Source organism: Miscanthus floridulus, chromosome 10 (assembly GCF_019320115.1).
Source record: "Miscanthus floridulus cultivar M001 chromosome 10, ASM1932011v1, whole genome shotgun sequence".
Taxonomy (NCBI): Eukaryota; Viridiplantae; Streptophyta; class Magnoliopsida; order Poales; family Poaceae; genus Miscanthus; species Miscanthus floridulus.
The window spans coordinates 42,577,871-42,597,073 of NC_089589.1; the positions used below are offsets into that span (position 1 = coordinate 42,577,871).

General features: G+C 50.5%; 1 pseudogene; it reads right to left on the reverse strand.

Annotated features, from left to right (window-relative positions):
* Positions 1–271: 271 nt before the first annotated feature.
* LOC136488488 (thioredoxin reductase NTRB-like) lies at positions 272–18,849 on the reverse strand (annotated as a pseudogene).
* Between the last annotated feature and the right edge of the window lie 354 nt (positions 18,850–19,203).

Here is a 19,203-nt window from a genome sequence, read left to right on the forward strand (position 1 = left end):
ATGGATATGAGCTCAGCGTAGCAACACGAATAACATAGCGACCATATTGACAATAAAGATATGTAAAACGATAAGTTCATAGCCGGTAAACACGAAACGGTTTGCAGTACATCACTGTAAGTTTAGAGTTCTGGATCATAATGAGAAGAATATATAGCGTGCTACTAAGCAGCGTGATTATTCAGGTTTTATTTTCAATCATGACAACCCATGGCATACCGCTCATAAGACTGCGGCTCCTATTATATTACGGCACCGTCAACTGATCTAGTCAATCAGACACTCGATCATCACACTTGCCCTCCTGTGCACCGACCCCGACCTCCTGCAGATAGTGCTCAGCATCCAAAGCAGCCATGCACCCTGCAACATCCACAAGTAAATAATAGATATAATTACATATTGGTCACGTGCATCCACAAGTATATATATGCTATGCTGATGAAACCACCACATGCCAGTTTCCTAGATTGATTGATCTTATAAAGAGACAATGAGACCAACCACCATTCTGACTTGTACATTACTAATATTGCAAAAAGAGATTGTTGAAAGCAGATGCATCTTGTATGCAGATTTTCATGATAAACACAGGTAATTGTTAACTCTTTCTAAACAAGTATGAAGTAGGCACAATCACCATTTATGCAGTTCATGAGAATTTACTTTGCCAAGTAGAATTTACCATAATTTCAATACATTTGTTAAAATATTTCAAATGATCCAGTATATCTTGACTGAAGCATTTTCTAGATAAATGGTTTTTTAAAGCTACAATTAGAACTCTACTTGCTATTGTTTAGTAAAGCTCTAAATCTTATTACCGTGGTTCTAAATAACCTACTATATAGTCTAGCTATAGCTTTGTTATAGCACACCTGTAGCTTTGCTATAGTCTTTTCATAGGGACATCGCTGCAATATTGACAATCACTACTACAGAAAACATTTTCATCAATGGCTCATTAAAAAACGCTTCTAAAAATATAACACTGCCGTTTCATGATACAAACTAGCATTGAATATCATTTTCACCAATGCTTCGTTCATGATACGAGCCCACAGTGAAATTGATTTCACAATTATAAAAGAACTGTGTGCTCCAAATACCTTAATTCCCATCCCAATCCTCTAGCCACCCCACTCCTCAGTTGTCCACACCTCACCTATCCCCTCCTCACCCACTCCACGTCTCTTACCTACCCAACTCTCTTCCCCACGGCAGCGTGGCATGCGTATGCCAGTGGGCCGCCTCTTCCTCTCCCCTACTCCACTCCAAGCACACCATGGCTGCCTCGGACGCACCACTACCGGGAAAACGTCCTTTGCCGAGATCCTATATTTTTACCGAGAGCAAAAACGCGGGCTCTCGGCAAATAAAACGTTTGCCGAGAGCGGCTCTCGGCAAACATCGGCTGTCGGCAAGTGACAGGATCACCGTGGGCCTGCATCTCGGCAAGGAACAGCTCTCGGCGAAGTGGGCCGTTTTGCCGAGAGCCGCGCTCGGCAAAAAATGCCCGTCGGCAAAACGGTCATTTGCCGTAGGCCGCGCTCTCGGCAAAATAAGGCTCTCGGCAAAACATTGCCGCGGGCCCATAGCCGTAACCTGCCCTGACGGCGTCACCGCTTTGCCGAGAGCCCCTCCGTTACTACTCTCGGCAAACCTCTTTGCCGAGAGCTGCTCTCGGCAAAAATTTGCCGAGGCTCTCGGCAAATGTGGTTTCTATATTTCATGTGTATGTGTTTCTCTTCTCCTAACTCTCTCCAATTAAATAATTTTTTCTTTCATATGCTCCAAACTTTTTTCTCTACAGACATACTACAGGTTGTACTCAATATTAAAATTTTGTGTATTTTTGTAATTATTTGCTATATATAATTAATTAATTGCATTTCTATGAGTTTTTTTTAATCGATTAAAATTTGAACAGCGATTGATTTAAACACGGGAAAAAATTAAGTAGAAAATGATATTCATGCTATTTATGCATTATTGAGGGCAAATAACATCTTGTTGACGTTTTTTTCACCTTTTATTTTACGAATCAAAGACCACGAACATATGTCGCCCAACGATTTAAAAATTCTTAAAAAAGGAAACGAAGTCGGAAAATTGTGATATTTGCAATGAAGTCATGGTATCACACTTGGAGGCTGTGGTAAAAAATTGAAAATGTTTCGCACAAGTGGTTGCGTATGATTCTTATAATCTGAGACATCTCCGAATAAGTTTCATAAAGTTGAGAAGGAGTCATTAGGATTTTCAAACAATGTCACGGTCGAATTAGTTTTGGAGTTCCAAACTTTTTGTATAGCCATTAGAGAGCATAAGTTGTAACACGGCAAAAATTCGTATTTTTCCGGAGCCGTTTGTTGTTTATTAATTTTTTTTGGATTTGATTTGCCGAGAGCTTTAGGGGATTGCTCTCGGCAAAGACTCTTTGCCGAGAGCAACTAGTCCCGCTCTCGGCGCAGATTTCTTTTTTTTTACCTGGCCTGGATCAATTTTTTGCCGAGAGCTGGCTCTCGGCGAAGAGGTTTGCCGAGAGCTACTCTCCGCAAATAATAATTTTTATTTTTTTTATATTTTTTGTGCAGTTTGCTAGTTAAAAAATTCGAACTGAATTTGAAAAAAAATAACTTTACCGAGAGCCGGATCTGGGGGCTCTCGGCAAAGGGGGAAGGTTTGCCGAGAGCCTCTCAGATCTGGCTCTCGGCAAAGTGGCTTCACCACTTAAACGTTTCGGCGCAGCCCCGCAAGCCGCGTGAACCGTTTCGGCCGCAGCCCCGCCGCCGCCGCAGCCCGCCACGCCCAGCCGCGCGCGCTGCCGCCACCGCCGCAGCCCGCCACGCCCAGCCGCGCGCGCCGCCGCCGCCGCCGTAGCCCGCCACGCCCAGCCGCGCGCGCTGCCGCCGCCGCTCCGCCCGAGCCAGCCCGCCCCATCCTGCTCCGTGCCTCCGTCACGCCAGGAGTCAAGGTTGCCGCCGCCGCCGCCGCACGCCAGGCGCTCGCGTCTTCATCGTACCCTTCGTCAGGTCTTTGTCGGCCACCCAACAGGTATGCCCACCCCTTTCTCTTCCCTTTATGCTTTGTGAATTTGTATTCGGATCGAATCTAATTTCATTTCAGCATGCGGTTCTGCATCCATTGATCTGCTTTGATTTGAATGTCGTATGCTATGTATATAAAATGCAATTAAATTTAAATAACTATCATTATTATTAGAGGTAACTGTGAGGGTAAGATCTTTTGATGCATGTCGTTTGCTTGACAGTAATGTAGTGTGGTTTTAAGCTCAGACATTTTGTTTATCTCAGATGTTTAAACTCAGATGACAGTTTCTCATATGTTTAAGCTCAGGCGAGAGTTACTAGTAGTTTCTTTTTCTTCCGTACTGATGATTCTTGGCTGCTATGGGCTGGTGATTGTTATGGAATGATGAAACAGCTACTGAGCTGGCACCTGTGATGAAACATCTAAAGAATTTAATTAAAACTTCTTCCTCGTGCACAGTTGCAATGTATCATGTAGTAGTACTTTGTTTTCTTGTCAAATAAACTAAGTTATCTCCGTGAGCAAAAAGAGGCTAACTGGATTATAATGTTAAAAATAGAAATATCCGAATTTGTATTTCTTAAAAGGAGAATTCCTGCATTTACTAAATTACTGTGCATCCTAAATCCATTTGTCACATTGTTTGCTATAGACAAGCAAAGTGTCTGAAAATTATTTGCTGGTTGAAATGATGAGAAGGCAAAATAGGATTAACAGGGAATGTATTGCTTGTGAATTCAAACATGTACTGTTCCACGAGAAGCGAACTTGATTGAAATGATGCACAAACATTTTTGCCAATTCCCTTTGTGCCACCAGATATGGCAGTGGAAATTGTGTAAGCTTTCTGGTCGAAGTCATACAATTTTCTAAGCTTGATAGTGTTTCTGAATGCTGAGAACGAAAAAATGATGGAACTGAATGAGATGGGAAAGATAAGTTTCTTATCAGCTTGATAGTAGTAGTTGTAGTAGTTAGAGTAGTAGTAGTTGATAATTAAGCTGCATGTGGTTCCTTGATATATATGTGGTTGTCGGCCATCGTGCCGTGGTTTTCTTTCAGGTTTGGAAACCTCACCGTTCAGGGGAGATGCTGCCGAATTTTTGAGTTGACGTTATTTTGCTTCTTTCTTTCTTTTTGCAGGAGCCGAGTCGGAGTACCCCGGTGTCCCTAGGTCTGCCTGCACCGCGTCGCCTCGCCACTGCACCGACCCGCCACGGCCCCGCTAGCCTGACTTCACCGCCACCTAAGGTATAACCACTCTTTCTTTGTCCTGGTCATGTATCTCCACGTAACCCAGTTAGGTGTCTCCCATTCGAAAGAGAAACGGTTAGAAATATGCAGATCTTTGCATATCAATAACCATATCTGTTTCGAATTGTCCACGTTTTTTGGACAGCCCGAGGATGCGCAGATGGTGTTAGTTTCCATGGTCTGCTCCGATCCGAGACAGAGTTTCGACAGTACCTTCATGTTGTTCTTCGGATACACAATCTCCCTGTCGGGACGTGTATTTAGAGAACAGCGGGGAGGTGCTGCCGAAATTCTATTTCGGATAGGACCAGACCATGGGAACTAACACCATCTACGCATCCTCGGGTGGGATTAGGACCTATCCTTACCTATTAGATGGTAGGAACAACGTGTAGATGCAAGTCCATGGTTATATTTATTACTTGGTGATATATATGTTAGAGGATGGATGACCGTGAGTGGATGTACTCGGGCCGCCGGAGCGCCCGTGAGATTACCAGAGAATGGGTCGACAAGACCGAGGCTTTCATCAAGCAAGTATTTGACCAGGCTCCCGGAGCGCATGCCATTTTTTGTCCCTGCATCAACTGTAAGAACAGAAAGAGGCAGACAAAGGAGGTGATGACTTCACATCTGGCTAGGCATGGATTTACGAAAAACTATACCCAGTGGACTCACCACGGTGAAGCCGATCGTGTGAGAGAGGAGGTGGTGAGACCACGTGTCGAGGATTACAATGCTGATGCTGGGGTAGCAGCTTGGTTAGATGACTTTCACGAAGCACACTTCGCTGACGGACGTAGGCAGCAGGAGGAGGAGCCAGAGGCAAGCGCAAAGGCGTATTACAACATGTTGTCTGCGGCAGGGAAACCCCTTCATGGCCACACACAGATTTCAAAGCTTGATGGCATTTCACGCTTAATGGCCTTAAAGTCCCAGTTCAACCTCAGTCGAGAGAACTTTGATGAAATGTTGACAGTTATTGGCTCCATCCTTCCGGCCGGTCACCTTCTGCCACAGAACATGTACGAATCGCAGAAGGTCCTTCGTGCACTTAAGATGCCGTATGAGCAGATACATGCTTGTCCGAAGGGCTGCGTCCTCTTTAGAAAAGCACATGCGGATGCAAAGTACTGTCCAAAGTGTAAATCCTCTAGGTATCTGAAGGTAGACTCTGGTGATGGTGAGAAGAGGCAGAGTCCGTACCTCGTGAAAATCCTACGGTACCTTCCATTCATACCGAGGATCCAACGGCTATTCATGACAGAGGAGTCCGCGAAACAGATGATATGGCACAAAAATGGAAAAAGATACAGTCCTGAGAAGATGGTACATCTAGCCGATGGTGAAGCATGGCATCACTTTGATAACATTCATCGTAACAAAAGTGGGGAGGCACGTAATGTGCGTGTTGCACTGGCAACAGATGGGTTCAATCCTTATGGAATGATGGCTGTCCCATACACTTGTTGGCCCATGTTTGTTATCCCTCTCAATCTCCCCCCAGGCGTCTCCTTCCAACGACAGAATGTGTTCTTGTCGTTGATAATTCCAGAACACCCTGGGAATAACATGGGTGTGTTCATGGAGCCTTTGTTTGATGAACTGGTCATGATTGGGACCATGGTGTATGGACATACGATCGAGCTACAAAGACAAACTTCAACATGCATGTTTGGTATCAATACTCCATGCATGACTTCCTAGCATATGGGATATTCAGCGCTTGGTGTGTTCACGGGAAGTTTCCATGCCCCTTGTGCAAGGCAGCTCTGCAGTTCAATTGGCTGCAGAAGGGCGGCAAATATTCTATGTTCGACAAACATCGACAATTCCTCCCTGCTGAGCATCCATTCAGACGAGACATCAAGAACTTTACTAAAGGTGTCATGGTTACAGACCCCGCACCACAGATGATGACCGGTGCTGAGGTTCATGATCAGATAGATGCTCTCCGGATCAATGAAAAAGATGGTAGGTTCGTGGGATATGGTGAGGAGCATATGTGGACCCATAAGTCGCCCTTGATGATGCTCCCCTATTATAACGACCTTCTTCTTCCACACAACATTGATGTAATGCACACCGAGAAGAATGTTGCTGAGGCGCTTTGGGCAACAATCATGGACATTAAGGATAAGATGAAGGACAATGTAAAGGCGAGACTGGACCTGGCAACGATATGTGATAGACCAAAGCAACACATGCAACCTCCTAGAAGCGGCAAGAAATGGACAAGGCCTAAGGCCGATTACAGATTGAAACCGGAACAAAAGAGAGAAGTATTAGAATGGTTCAAAACATTAATGTTCCCTGATGGGTATGCAACGAATCTAAGGAGAGGAGTGAACTTATCTACCTTGCGAATCAACGGCCTGAAGAGTCATGACTATCACATATGGATTGAGTGTCTTCTTCCGGTGATGCTCCGAGGCTATGTCCCTGAGCATGTGTGGAAGACGCTAGCCGAGTTGAGCTATTTCTTCCGCCAGCTTTGTGCCAAGGAGTTATCTCGTAGCGTGGTTGCAGAATTGGAAAAAATAGCACCTGTGTTGCTCTGTAAGTTGGAGATGATCTTTCCACCCGGCTTCTTCAACCCGATGCAGCATTTGATTCTGCACCTCCCATATGAGGCACGAATGGGGGGGCCCGTGTAGGCCCGTTGGTGCTATCCAATCGAGAGATGTCTAAAGGTTCTTCGGAAGAAATGCAGAAACAAATGCAAAATCAAGGCTTCCATGGTGGAGGCATTCGTTCTAGAGGAGGTTACTAACTTCACACAAGCATACTATGGTGACAAGCTTCCTAGCGTGCATAATCGACCCACTCGTTACAATGCTGGTGAAAATGAATCAAAACTCAGCCTTTTCCAAGGGCAACTTGGAAGTGCGAGTGATGCGACCTCATTGTTGTTGAAAAACGAAGAGTGGCTCACAATCATTATATATGTGTTCACCAATCTTACCGAAATGGAGCCGTACATGCAGTAAGTGGCTTCTTGCACGAACTTGTTAATTAAATATGCCGTCAACATTCTGCATCCAACCTCCTTGTTTCTCGTTGTTACAGGGAGTTTATTAATGAGAACTGGCATCTATCAAGGGAACCTACCCCGCAAGAATGTGACACCATTCTTCATCAGGGTGCGGGAAATGGAATCTCTGATTTTATTTCTTGGTTCAAACAAAAGGTACTATGCAATTTGGCTCGTTCGCCGATTGATATTCCCAGTTGCTTGTACATTCCAATTTAACGATCTATCCTCCTTGACCTTGCAGAGCCAAACCGATTTGACTATGAATCCAGAGTTGAGACAGGTTGCCAATGGCTTTGAACATAGGGTCAAGTCATTTTCTAGTTATGATGTGAATGGATACCGATTTCACACAACAAGACACGACCAGAGCCGGCCCAATCGAAGAACCATGAATTCCGGAGTTTTTACTGGCGGCCTTGATGGGGCCAAGTATTATGGAAGAATTGAAGAAATATACGAACTTAGGTTTCGTGGTCGCAAACCTCTTAACCCGGTTGTATTCAAATGCCATTGGTTTGATCCTCAAGAAACGAGACGAAGTCCTTCCCTTGGGCTAGTAGAAATTCGACATGATTCCGTCTATGGTGGAAAGGATGTCTATATTGTGGCTCAACAGGCCACACAAGTTTATTATCTCCCCTACTCGTGCCAAAGGGACCCTTGTCTTCAGGGTTGGGATATTGTGCACAAGGTATCGCCGCACGGTAAAGCACCTTCCCCAAACGCCGAAGACTACAACTTCGACCCAAACACATATGATGGAGAGTTCTATCAAGAAGAGGGTCTACAAGGGACTTTTGAGATTGACTTAACCGGAGCTATGGAAATGGAAGTAGACAATGAAATGGATGTTGATGTGGACGAGGGGGATGAGGTGGAAAATGCGAAGGACTTGGCGTTACTTGAAGGATTACATATTGGCAATGGCAATGATGACATAGTTGCTCCTTTGGAAAGTGTTGAACATTTTGACATGGCTGATAGTGATGATGAGAGCTATGATCCAGCTAATCCCGATGAGGATGATTATTTCTAATACATGTAATATTATGTTATTTTTTAATTATGCTTTATTTATTTTGCATCTCTTTATAATAATGTCTTGTTTATGATCCATCTAATCCGATCTTATTGTTTATGTCTTGTAGGTGATTGTGCAAAGATGGCGGGCCGTAGAGCTTTGCGGGCGGTCAGGTCGCTTTACGACACGGGGGGCAATACACCAGGGCCCTCAGGTGAAGCTGGGGGGTCGGCACCACCTCAGGGGAGGAGGAGGAGGGTGGCCAGGAGGAGGCCTAGGGCGCCAGCGCCTCAGCCTGCAGCAGCAGCACCACCAGAGCCCGAGGAGGAGCGGGAGGAAGAGCAGGTGGACGAGCAGGCTCAGCAGGGAGAGGACGAGCTGCAGGCCGAGCAGGAGGCCGACCAGCTGGATGAGCAGGAGGAGCGGGAGGATGAGCAGGAGGCCGAGGTAGGAGGTTCCAGTTCCACCGGAACCTCGGGTGTCTACCAACGAGGTCCGGCGAGCCTACCTGAGCGGCCGATACCTGAGGCTCTACGCCCGGTCATTCGACCCGTTGGGCAAAAGTACGTAACTTTTACATTTTTTCGCTCCTACATATGATAGAATCACAATGGAAACTAACAGTTTTTCTTAATCACTTACGCAGGTCTTGGAAGGTTGTGGACCTAGGTGCTCACAAAAGGTTGCCCAATGGCATCCTGGGTCTTCTTTGCAGGGAACACTTCCCAGGCTTGGTTCGCTACGCCGAAGCTCTGGAGCCGGCCTACACGTACGAGCACTACGTCGCCGCCCCTGATGTGGAGGACGAGACGGGCTGCACGTACGAAAGCGTGGCAGAGCGGGTTATGTGCGAGTTTTGGGTAAGTCTTCCTCCCACTACTTTGCTCAATACATTGCATTCGCTAGAGTTTCTTGAACCAGTGTATTGATACATCTTTTCTATATGCAGGACTTCTTCAAATGCGCCGAGGGCTACAAGGCGAGGGTGGCCAAGGCGTTGGCCAAATCTTTTAGAGGTCGCATCTCAGACGTGCATTACGAGGCGTGGCTCCAGGCCATCATTGATTACTGTGCCGTCTACGAGCTTTGGAAGGTAAAGAAAGAAGATGCAAGATTAATGCATCTGACCAAAGAGCAGTACCTGAAGGTAAATATACAACATCAATATTGATTTCTTCTGAGATTGGGTAGGCTTGAATTGTTCTTATATCTGTCAATGTATTTGATGTCGTACAGGTGCCTCCTGGCTGGTGCGCTAATAAAACGCGGGCCTGGCAGATGATGGTCAATAGGTGGGTGAGTGGCAATTGGGCGGATAGCCACACCATCCTCCAGGAACAACGTTTGCTGATGCCAGGTGTATCACACCACCAGGGCAACCTTAACATCCACGAATTCGGGGCTAGATGGGTACGTGACTTGGTGTAGCTTCATTTATTCTTTCAAACGTTTATTCCTGCATGATTTATAATCGTCTTGTTGTTTTTCTTGCAGTTGGCTGCACATCAAAACCAGCCATACGGAGAGCTCAAGTCATGGGTTCTGGCCCCATAAGGGCAAGGCGACAGACAACATCAACTGGAACCTGGATGACCCAGCCGAGTCGTTCACCAATGAGAGCATCCCTGAGCGCATCAGTCAGTACACCGAGGCGGCAAGGGGAGTCCATGGGGCAGACTGGGATCCGCACACCGTGGACATTGACGGCGACATCATCATGAGGGTGGGAGGAGGCAAGAAGCATGGGCGGTACCTCATCGGCAATAGCACGCTCGACCCGCACACCACTCCCACTCTCTCACAGGTCCGGACAAGCAGCACGAGCGGTAGCGTGCCCATACGCCTAAGGCAGGACACTTCGACGCATCGTGTGGCAGCACTACAGGTTATTTCTGTTTTATTCGTCGATCATTGGTTTTACATTCCTCGAAATTGCTTGTAACAATGCGGTGAAAAATTATAGGCCCAGGTGCATGCGCTCGAGGAGCATAAGGCTAGGGTGGAGGAAGAGCGACAGAGGGAGCGGGAGGCCGAGCGACAGAGGTGGGAGGCCGAGCGGGCGAGGTTTGACGCCTTGGCTCAGTACGTGGCAAGTCTTGGCATCACGATGGGTCGTCCAGCGCCACTAGAGCTGTTCGCTCCTCCACTGCCTTACCCATACCCACCTTACTCATACGTGAGTTCATCTTCTCTAACAAAAGCTCTTTACTGTGCATGTCGGCCATTGTGCCGTTGATATGTGATGGGAGGCCTTCGTGCCGTTGATATATATGTGTGCCAGCCATCGTGCCGTTGATATGTGGTGGGCGGCCATCGTGCCGTTTGTTTTCTTGCAGGTTTTGGAAACCCCACCGTACAGGGGAGGTGCTGCCAAAATTTTGATGTGTCTAGGCTTAGATTATAATTTTATACCTAGTTCTGCAAATTTTAACTTGTCTACGTTTAGATTACAATTGCATGCCTTAGTATTACTATAATTACTAATTTTTCTTCTCCTTTGTGCAGAATCAATTGGCGGGTTCGAATGATGTGCCTGAGCAGCCGCCGTCGGGAGGGTCATGGCACCAACCGTGTCCACAACTCCCGCCGCATCAGCAGTCATCGGGAGGGTCAGGGTACCAGCCGTATCCACACCTTCCGCCACAGCAGCGGCCGTCGTCGGGAGGGTGGGAGCCTTGGGGGTGAGCCTGTTGTTCTTCATCATGTATTAGCACTTTGTGACATGAACTTGTGTGAGATGAACTTAGCACTTTGAGATGGACATGTGTTGTTGGATTTGAGATGTTTAGATGGATTATAATGTGAGACATGTGATGTGGATGACATATTTGTGATATATGTGATGTGGATGACATATTTGTGATATATGTGATGTGAATGACATATTTGTGATATATGTGATGTGGATGACATATTTGTGATATATGTGATGTGGATGATGTGTTATATTTGTGAAATATGTGTTGTTGAAGCTGGAAATATAAACAAAAATAAAAAAATGCTCTCTGGACTCTTTGCCGAGAGCCTGGCTCTCGGCAAATATGCCTCTTTGCCGAGAGCCTGGTGGTCGGCTCTCGGCAAACCTATTTTTTTTAAACCACCTCGGTCGTAGATCTTTTTTTTTAACAATTCTTTGTCGACGGTCGCTCTCGGCAAAGAAGTTCTTTGCCGACGGTCGCTCTCGGCAAAGACGCTGTCACACCGTTAGCGGTTGGTAAGTCGTTACTGGGGCGCACCAGTTTGCCGAGAGCTATAGTTTACCGAGAGCCTTGACATTACTCTCGGTAAATATTTTGCCGAGAGGTGCTCTCGACAAAGAATACTTTGCCGGTAGATGTTTTGCCGACGGCTCTTTGCCGAGAGCTGCTCTCAGCAAATAGTTTGCCGAGCGTCAACTCGTCTTTGCCGAGAGCTTCGGGCTCTCAGCAAAGGCCGGGAGTCCGGTAGTGCACCCCCTATTGTCACCCACCCACCACTACACGAAGAACATAGTCGAGCCCTGCGGAGGGATGCCCCCGATCTGGTGAGATTGCCCTCCCTCTCTCTCTCTCTCCCTCAACTCTTGCTCATCCCTATCTCTCACTTGTAGATCTGATGTGGAGGCTGGCATCCTAATTCGCGCGTGACATGCTTAGATTTTTTGGTGGTAGGGGGATTGCCTAGCTCATAAGTGACTTTCATATGGTGGATCTAGGAGGGGCTCACCGGCAGTGGTCTCGGACTGGGCCCTCATCCTCTTTACTTCTCTCTCTCGATCTCTTCACCCTCCCTGCCTGTCGATAGAATATCGTCGGTAGTCCACCGAGGGGTATCCCGCGATGGTAGATTTGTCGGTGGGGGTGCACGTAATCAGGAACCGGATGGTGACACAAGGCGCAGAGACAGCGATTTAGACAGGTTCAGGCCGTCTGATCGACGTAATACCATACGTCCTGTGTCTTTGGTGTATTGTATTGAGATGTAGGAGATAGATCTGGATGGATCGTGTCTGCTAGGGGACCCCTGCCTCTCCTTATAGTCTGGAGGGACATGGTTACAAGTAAAGTAGCCTATTTGGTACTATACAATAGCTTGCGGTGCACGTCGAGCAGAGCCATGCACGCCTTGATCTTGTGGGCCAGGCCACCTCTGATGGTGCAGGCCATGTATTGTCTTGAGGATACCGGGGGCCATAACCCCACAGCTCGTCCCCAAGCCTAACAGTAGGTGATGCAGTCACGTGGTGCCAGGGTCAGAAAGTAGAAAACCAGCCGGGCAGGCAGCCAGTCCCCGGGCGTAGCCTCGAGATGAGAACAAGCACATTCACCGCAAGGTGAAGTGTGCCCACTTAGTTCCCGAGCCTGCTGGAAGATGAAGAATGAATCTTGTAGTAGGGTCAAAGAAAAAGAAAGCTTGCCGACGTCGTTTGACATGCACGTATCAAGACCTTAGATGCGCCGCCCAAGATCAGCACCCTGATCCGAATAGCATGGAGCAACTTGATGGCACACCGATGAGACGTAGCAAGATCTAAGCACCGAGGAGTCCCCGGCGTCGCTGGCGATGACCGAGCACCGAGGAGCGAGGAGTCCCTAGCGTTGCTGGAGATGTCCAAGCACCGAGGAGCGAGGAGTCCCCGACGTCACTAGTGATGTCCGAGCACCGAGGAGGGAGGAGTCCCCAGCGTCGCTGGTGATATCCGAGCACCGATGAGCGAGAAGTCCCCGGCGTCGCTGGCGATGACCGAGCACCAAGGAGCGAGGAGTCCCCAGCGTCGCTGGCAATGATCGAGCACCGAGGAGTCCCTGGCGTAGGCGGCGATGTCCGAGCACCGAGAAGTCCCCGATGAAGCTGGCGATGTCCGAGCACCGAGGAGCGAGGAGTCCCCGGCGTCGCTGGCGATGACCGAGCACCGAGGAGCGAGGAGTCCCCGGTGTCGCTGGCGATGACCGAGCACTGAGGAGCGGGAAGTCCCCGGCGTCGCTGGCGATGTCCGAGCACCGAGGAGCGAGGAGTCCCTGGCATCACTAGCGATGACCGAGCACTGAGGAGCGAGGAGTCCCCGACGTCGCTGGCGATTACCGAGCACCGAGGAGCGAGGAGTCCCCGGTGTCGTTGGCAATGACCGAGCACCGAGGGGCAAGGAGTCCCCGGCGTCGCTGGCGATGACCGAGCACCAAGGAGCGGGGAGTCCCCGGCGTCACTAGCGATGTCCGAGCACCGGGGAGTCCTTGGCGAAGGTGACGATGTCCGAGCATCGAGGAGTCCTCGGCGTAGGCGGCGAGGTGCGAGCACCGAGGAGTCCCCGGCGTAGGCGGCGAGGTCCGAGCACCGACGTAGCTATCGACGTCCATGCGGTGAAGTGTGCGCACTTAGTCCTCGAGCATGAAGAATCCGAGGGCCGAGGAGTAACCGACATAGCTGGTGATGAAGCACGAGCGACGAACATTCTGGTCAACTGGTAAGCGGCGAAGTGAGCATTGACTAGAAACGACCGGCAAACAGTCCAACCAGTTAATCGGTGGAGAAGTCCGAGCACCAGGTGATCCGATCACTTGGATGATGATCCTGCAATACAAACATGTAGAACGGGCAGTACATGATGTAAAAATAAATGAACTATGTAGAAAAATTAGCAATGGTGATGAAACGACGTATGCAGTTCGGCGATCAGTTGGCATGAAGATATATTTATATTTAATATAAACCGTCCGAACAGTTAGTGTGTAACTTAGTCTCCAGCCCTAACTAGCCCATTAATCATAACGTCGAGCGTGGAGCCCGTGCACGTGTAGGAGGAATAGGCGTCGCTAAGGAGCCGCTGCTGACCACCCATAACACAGAGGGTAGACGCTCGTGCACGTGTAGGGAGGAGCCAGAGATAGGGCTATCTCTGGAGGCGTCCGAGCATCAACATGACTGTTCGAGGGTTCGGAAAATTGTTTGGAGAGCAAATATGGAGAAAATAGTTCGGAGAAACATTATGGCGATATACGGAGATTGGAGAATATTTAGAAAAATATTAAAGCGTGACTTAGCTTTGGATGGAGCGTCTGGTCGGAGGCGTACGACGATATCTGGTCAGTGTTGACGACGAGCACCTAGCGAGCAGTGAGTTGTTGGTGAAGATGACCTCGGAGGTGGTTTCGAGATCGGATCTGCAGTCGCGGAGGCTGATGTAACCAGCGATGAATCATCGTCGTGGACCGACATGGATCTCCACGAGATTGATGACGAGAACGTGCTGTTGATTTGAGGTCCATCTGGCTCGCCATGGATCAAGCGCACACCCCTACCTGGCGTGTAACTGTCGACAGAATATCGTTGGCAGTCCACTGAGGGGTATCCCGCGATGGTAGATTTGTCGGTGGGGGTGCGCGTAATCAGGAATCGGATGGTGACACAAGGCACAGAGACAACGATTTATATAGGTTCGGGCCGTCTGATCGACGTAATACCCTACGTCCTATGTCTTTAGTGTATTGTATTGAGATGTTGTAGATAGATCTGGATGGATCATGTTCGCTAGGGGACCCCTGCCTCTCCTTATATAGTCTGGAGGGACAGGGTTACAAGTAAAATAGCCTATTTGGTACTATACAATAGCTTGCGGTGCACGTCGAGTAGAGCCGTGCACGCCTTGATCTTGTGGGCCCGACCACCTCTGATGGTGCGGGCCATGTCTTGTCTTGAGGATACCGGGGGCCATACCCCCACAGCTAGTCCCCGAGCCTGACAGTAGGTGATGCTGTCACGTGGTGCTAGGGTCAGAAAGTAGAAAACTAGCTGAGCAGGCAGCCAGTCCCCGAGCGTAGCTTTGAGATGAGAACAAGCACATTCACCGTAAGGTGAAGTGTGCCCACTTAGTTCCCGAGCCTGCTGGAAGATGAAGAATGAATCTTGTAGTAGGGTCAAAGAAAAAGAAAGCTTGCCGACGTCGTCTGACATGCGCGTATCAAGACCTTAGACGCTCCGCCCAAGATCAGCACCCTGATCCAAATAGCATGGAGTAGCTTGATGGCACACCGATGAGACGTAGCAAGTTCCGAGCACCGAGGAGTCCCCGGCATCGCTGGTGATGACCGAGCACCGAGGAGCGAGGAGTCCCCGGCGTTGCTGGCGATGTCCAAGCACCGAGGAGCGAGGAGTCCCCAGCATCGCTGGCGATGTCCGAGCACCAAGGAGGGAGGAGTCCCCAGCGTCGCTGGTGATATCCAAGCACCGAGGAGCGAGGAGTCCCCGGTGTCGCTGGCGATGACCGAGCACCAAGGAGCAAGGAGTCCCCGGCGTCGCTGGCGATGACCGAGCACCGAGGAGTCCCCGGCGTAGGCGGCGATGTCCGAGCACCGAGAAGTCCCCAACGAAGCTGGCGATGTCCGAGCACCAAAGAGCGAGGAGTCCCCAGCGTCGCTGGCGAGGACCGAGCACCGAGGAGCGAGGAGTCCCCGGCGTCACTGGCAATGACCGAGCACCGAGGAGCGCGGAGTCCCTGGCGTCGCTGGCGATGTCCGAGCATCGAGGAGCGAGGAGTCCCCGGCGTCACTAGCGACGACCGAGCACCGAGGAGCGAGGAGTCCCCGGCGTCGCTTGCGATGACCGAGCACCGAGGAGCGAGGAGTCCTCGGCGTTGTTGGCGATGACCGAGCACCGAGGGGCGAGGAGTCCCCGACGTCGCTGGCGATGACCGAGCACTGGCGATGTCTGAGCATCGAGGAGTCCTCGGCGTAGGCGGCGAGGTGCGAGCACCGAGGAGTCCCCGGCGTAGGCGGCGAGGTCCGAGCACTGACATAGCTGACGATGTCCATGTGGTGAAGTATGCCCACTTAGTCCTCGAGCACAAAGAATCCGAGGGCCGAGGAGTAGCCGACGTAGCTGGCCATGAAGCACGAGCGACGAACATTCTGGTCAACTGGTCAGCGGCGAAGTGAGCATTGACTAGAAACGACCGGCGAACAGTCCGACCAGTTGATCGGTGGAGAAGTCCGAGCACCAGGTGGTCCGATCACCTAGACGATGATCCTGCAATACAAACATGTAGAACGGGTAGTACATGATGTAAAAATAAATGAACTCCGGAGAAAAATCAGCAATGGTGATGAAATAGCGTATGCAGTTCGGCGATCAGTTGGCGTGAAGATATATTTATATTTAATATAAACCGTCCGAACAGTTAGTGTGTAGCTGAGTCTCCAGCCCTAACTAGCCCATTAACCATAACGTTGAGCGCGGAGCCCGTGCACGTGTAGGAGGAACAGGCGTCGCTAAGGAGCCGCTGCCGACCACCCATAACGCAGAGGGCAGACGCACGTGCACGTGTAGGGAGGAGCCAGAGATAGGGCTATCTCTGGAGGCGTCCGAGCATCAACATGACTGTTCGAGGGTTCGGAAAATTGTTTGGAGAGCAAATATGGAGAAAACAGTTCGGAGAAATATTATGACGATATACGGAGATTGGAGAATATTTAGAAAAATATTAAAACGTGACTTAGCTTTGGACGGAGCGTCTGGTCGGCGGCGTACGGCGTTATCTGGTCGGCGTTGACGGCGAGCACCTGGCGAGCGGTGAGTTGTTGGTGAAGACGACCTCGGAGGTGGTTCCGAGATCGGATCTGCAGTCGCGGGGGCTGATGTAATCAGCGATGAATCGTCGTTGTGAACCGGCATGGATCTCCACGAGATTGATGACGAGAACGCGCTATTGATTTGAGGTCCATCTGGCTCGCCATGGATCAAGCGCACACCCCTACCTGGCGCGCCAACTGTCGACAGAATATCGTTGGCAGTCTACCGAGGGTTATACCGCGATGGTAGATTTGTCGGTGGGGTTGCGCGTAATCAGGAACCGGATGGTGACACAAGGCGCAGAGACAACGATTTATACATGTTCGGGCCGTCTGATCGACGTAATACCCTACGTCCTGTGTCTTTGGTGTATTGTATTGAGATGTAGTAGATAGATCTGGATGGATCGTGTCCGCTAGGGGACCTCTGCCTCTCCTTATATAGTCTGGAGGGATAGGGTTACAAGTAAAGTAGCCTATTTGGTATTATACAATAGCTTGCGGTACACACCGAGCAGAGCCTTGTACGTCTTGGTCTTGTGGGCCAGGTCACCTCTAATAGTGCGGCCCATGTCTTGTCTTAAGGATACGGGAGGCCATACCCCCACACTGCCTCTCAGCAGATCTGATGCGGCCAACCAAGATCCGAAGTGAGGAGGGGCCTCCACAAAACTTACACATGTCGTCGTTGCGGAAGTGGGCATCATCATCGACGGAGGAGGCCATAGTGGAGGAGAAATGTTGCGTCCATGATAGGTCCATGGTGGGCAGCATTTTGGTGGTGAACTTGCTAGCGAGCTCGGCGCCAAACCATTACAGAGAGGTGGGCGGCATGCACCCCCGCATCTCAAAATATTTTTTGGCCGTCTGTGTTAATCCGTTTCGTAGCAGTGAAGTTCCTCTAATAGATATGTTTACATATTGATCACTTGCAATTGCAACACATGAATAGTCGTAGAAGAATCATAGAGCACTAGAGTGTTTATTACCTGATCCAGCGGCAGTAATGGCCTGGCGATACTTCTTGTCCTGCACGTCGCCAGCAGCGAAGACCCCCTTCACACTGGTGTGGGTGGAGCCCGGTTTGGTCACCACGTATCCATCCGGTGAATCCAGCTCGAGCTGCCCACCCAGGAACAACGTCGCCGGCGTGTCCCCGATGGCGATGAAGAGACCAGCCACCTGAAGGTCCTTCACCCCACCACTCACCAGGTTCTTGACCTTGACGCCAGCCAACCGACGGCCGCCGCTGCCGCCGCCGTCTGCGCCGCCAAAGGCCTCGACAACCACCGAGTTCCACACGACCAGGATCCTGGGGTTCCTGAGCACCCTGTCCTGCATGATCTTGGAAGCGCGGAAGGTGCTCCGGCGGTGGACGATGTAGACGCGGGAGCCGTACTTGGTGAGGAAGCTGGACTCCTCCATGGCGGAGTCGCCGCCGCCCACGACGGCGAGGGGCCTGTCACGGAAGATAGGGGCCGGGCCGTCGCAGACGGCGCAGGCGGAGATGCCGTGGTTCCAGTACGCGTCGGACCCGGGGAAGTGGAGCCTCCGCGCGACGGCGCCCGTGGCGACGATGACGGCGTCGGCGAGGACGGTCGTGGACTTGTCAGAGGCGACGCGGAAGGGGCGGGCAGACAAGTCGACGGCCGCGACGGTCTCGGTGAGGATCCTGGTGCCCAAGCGCTGGGACTGGTCGCGGCAGCGCTTCATCAGGTCGCCACCCATGATGCCCGCGGGGAAGCCCGGGAAGTTCTCGACGACGGTGGTGGTGAGCTGGCGAGCTGCCCGCCCGCCGCGACGCCGTTGGCCATCCAGCCCTCGAAGAGAACGGGCTTGAGGTCCGCGCGTGCCGCGTAGATGGCCGCCGTGTGCGCGGCCGGGCCGCTCCCGATGATGCACACGCGCGTGCGGAGCGGCGCAGCAGGGTCGGATCCCTCCATGGCTGCTGCTTACTTGTCTTGGCCTCTTGGTGCGGCGGCGATCTGTCTGAACTCTGAATTCATCTCGCAGCCTCGCACTCGTCAGTCTCTTGTTGTAGTCTTCATGGTCGCTGGTCGGCTGAAGTCCCTTTAAATTATAGTTTTCCAAACATGCCAGCACTGCACTACACGGCACTAGCCCTCTCCGGTACGGCACGCCTGGGCACATCACACTAGGCACGGCTGATAAATCGTGCCGTGCCGTGTCGTGCCACCGTGCCCGACTCCAGGCCCAGGCATGGCACTATCATTCCTGGAGCGTACCGTGTCATGCTATGCCGACTCCAGGCTCAGCGTGCCCGTGCCGGCCCAGGC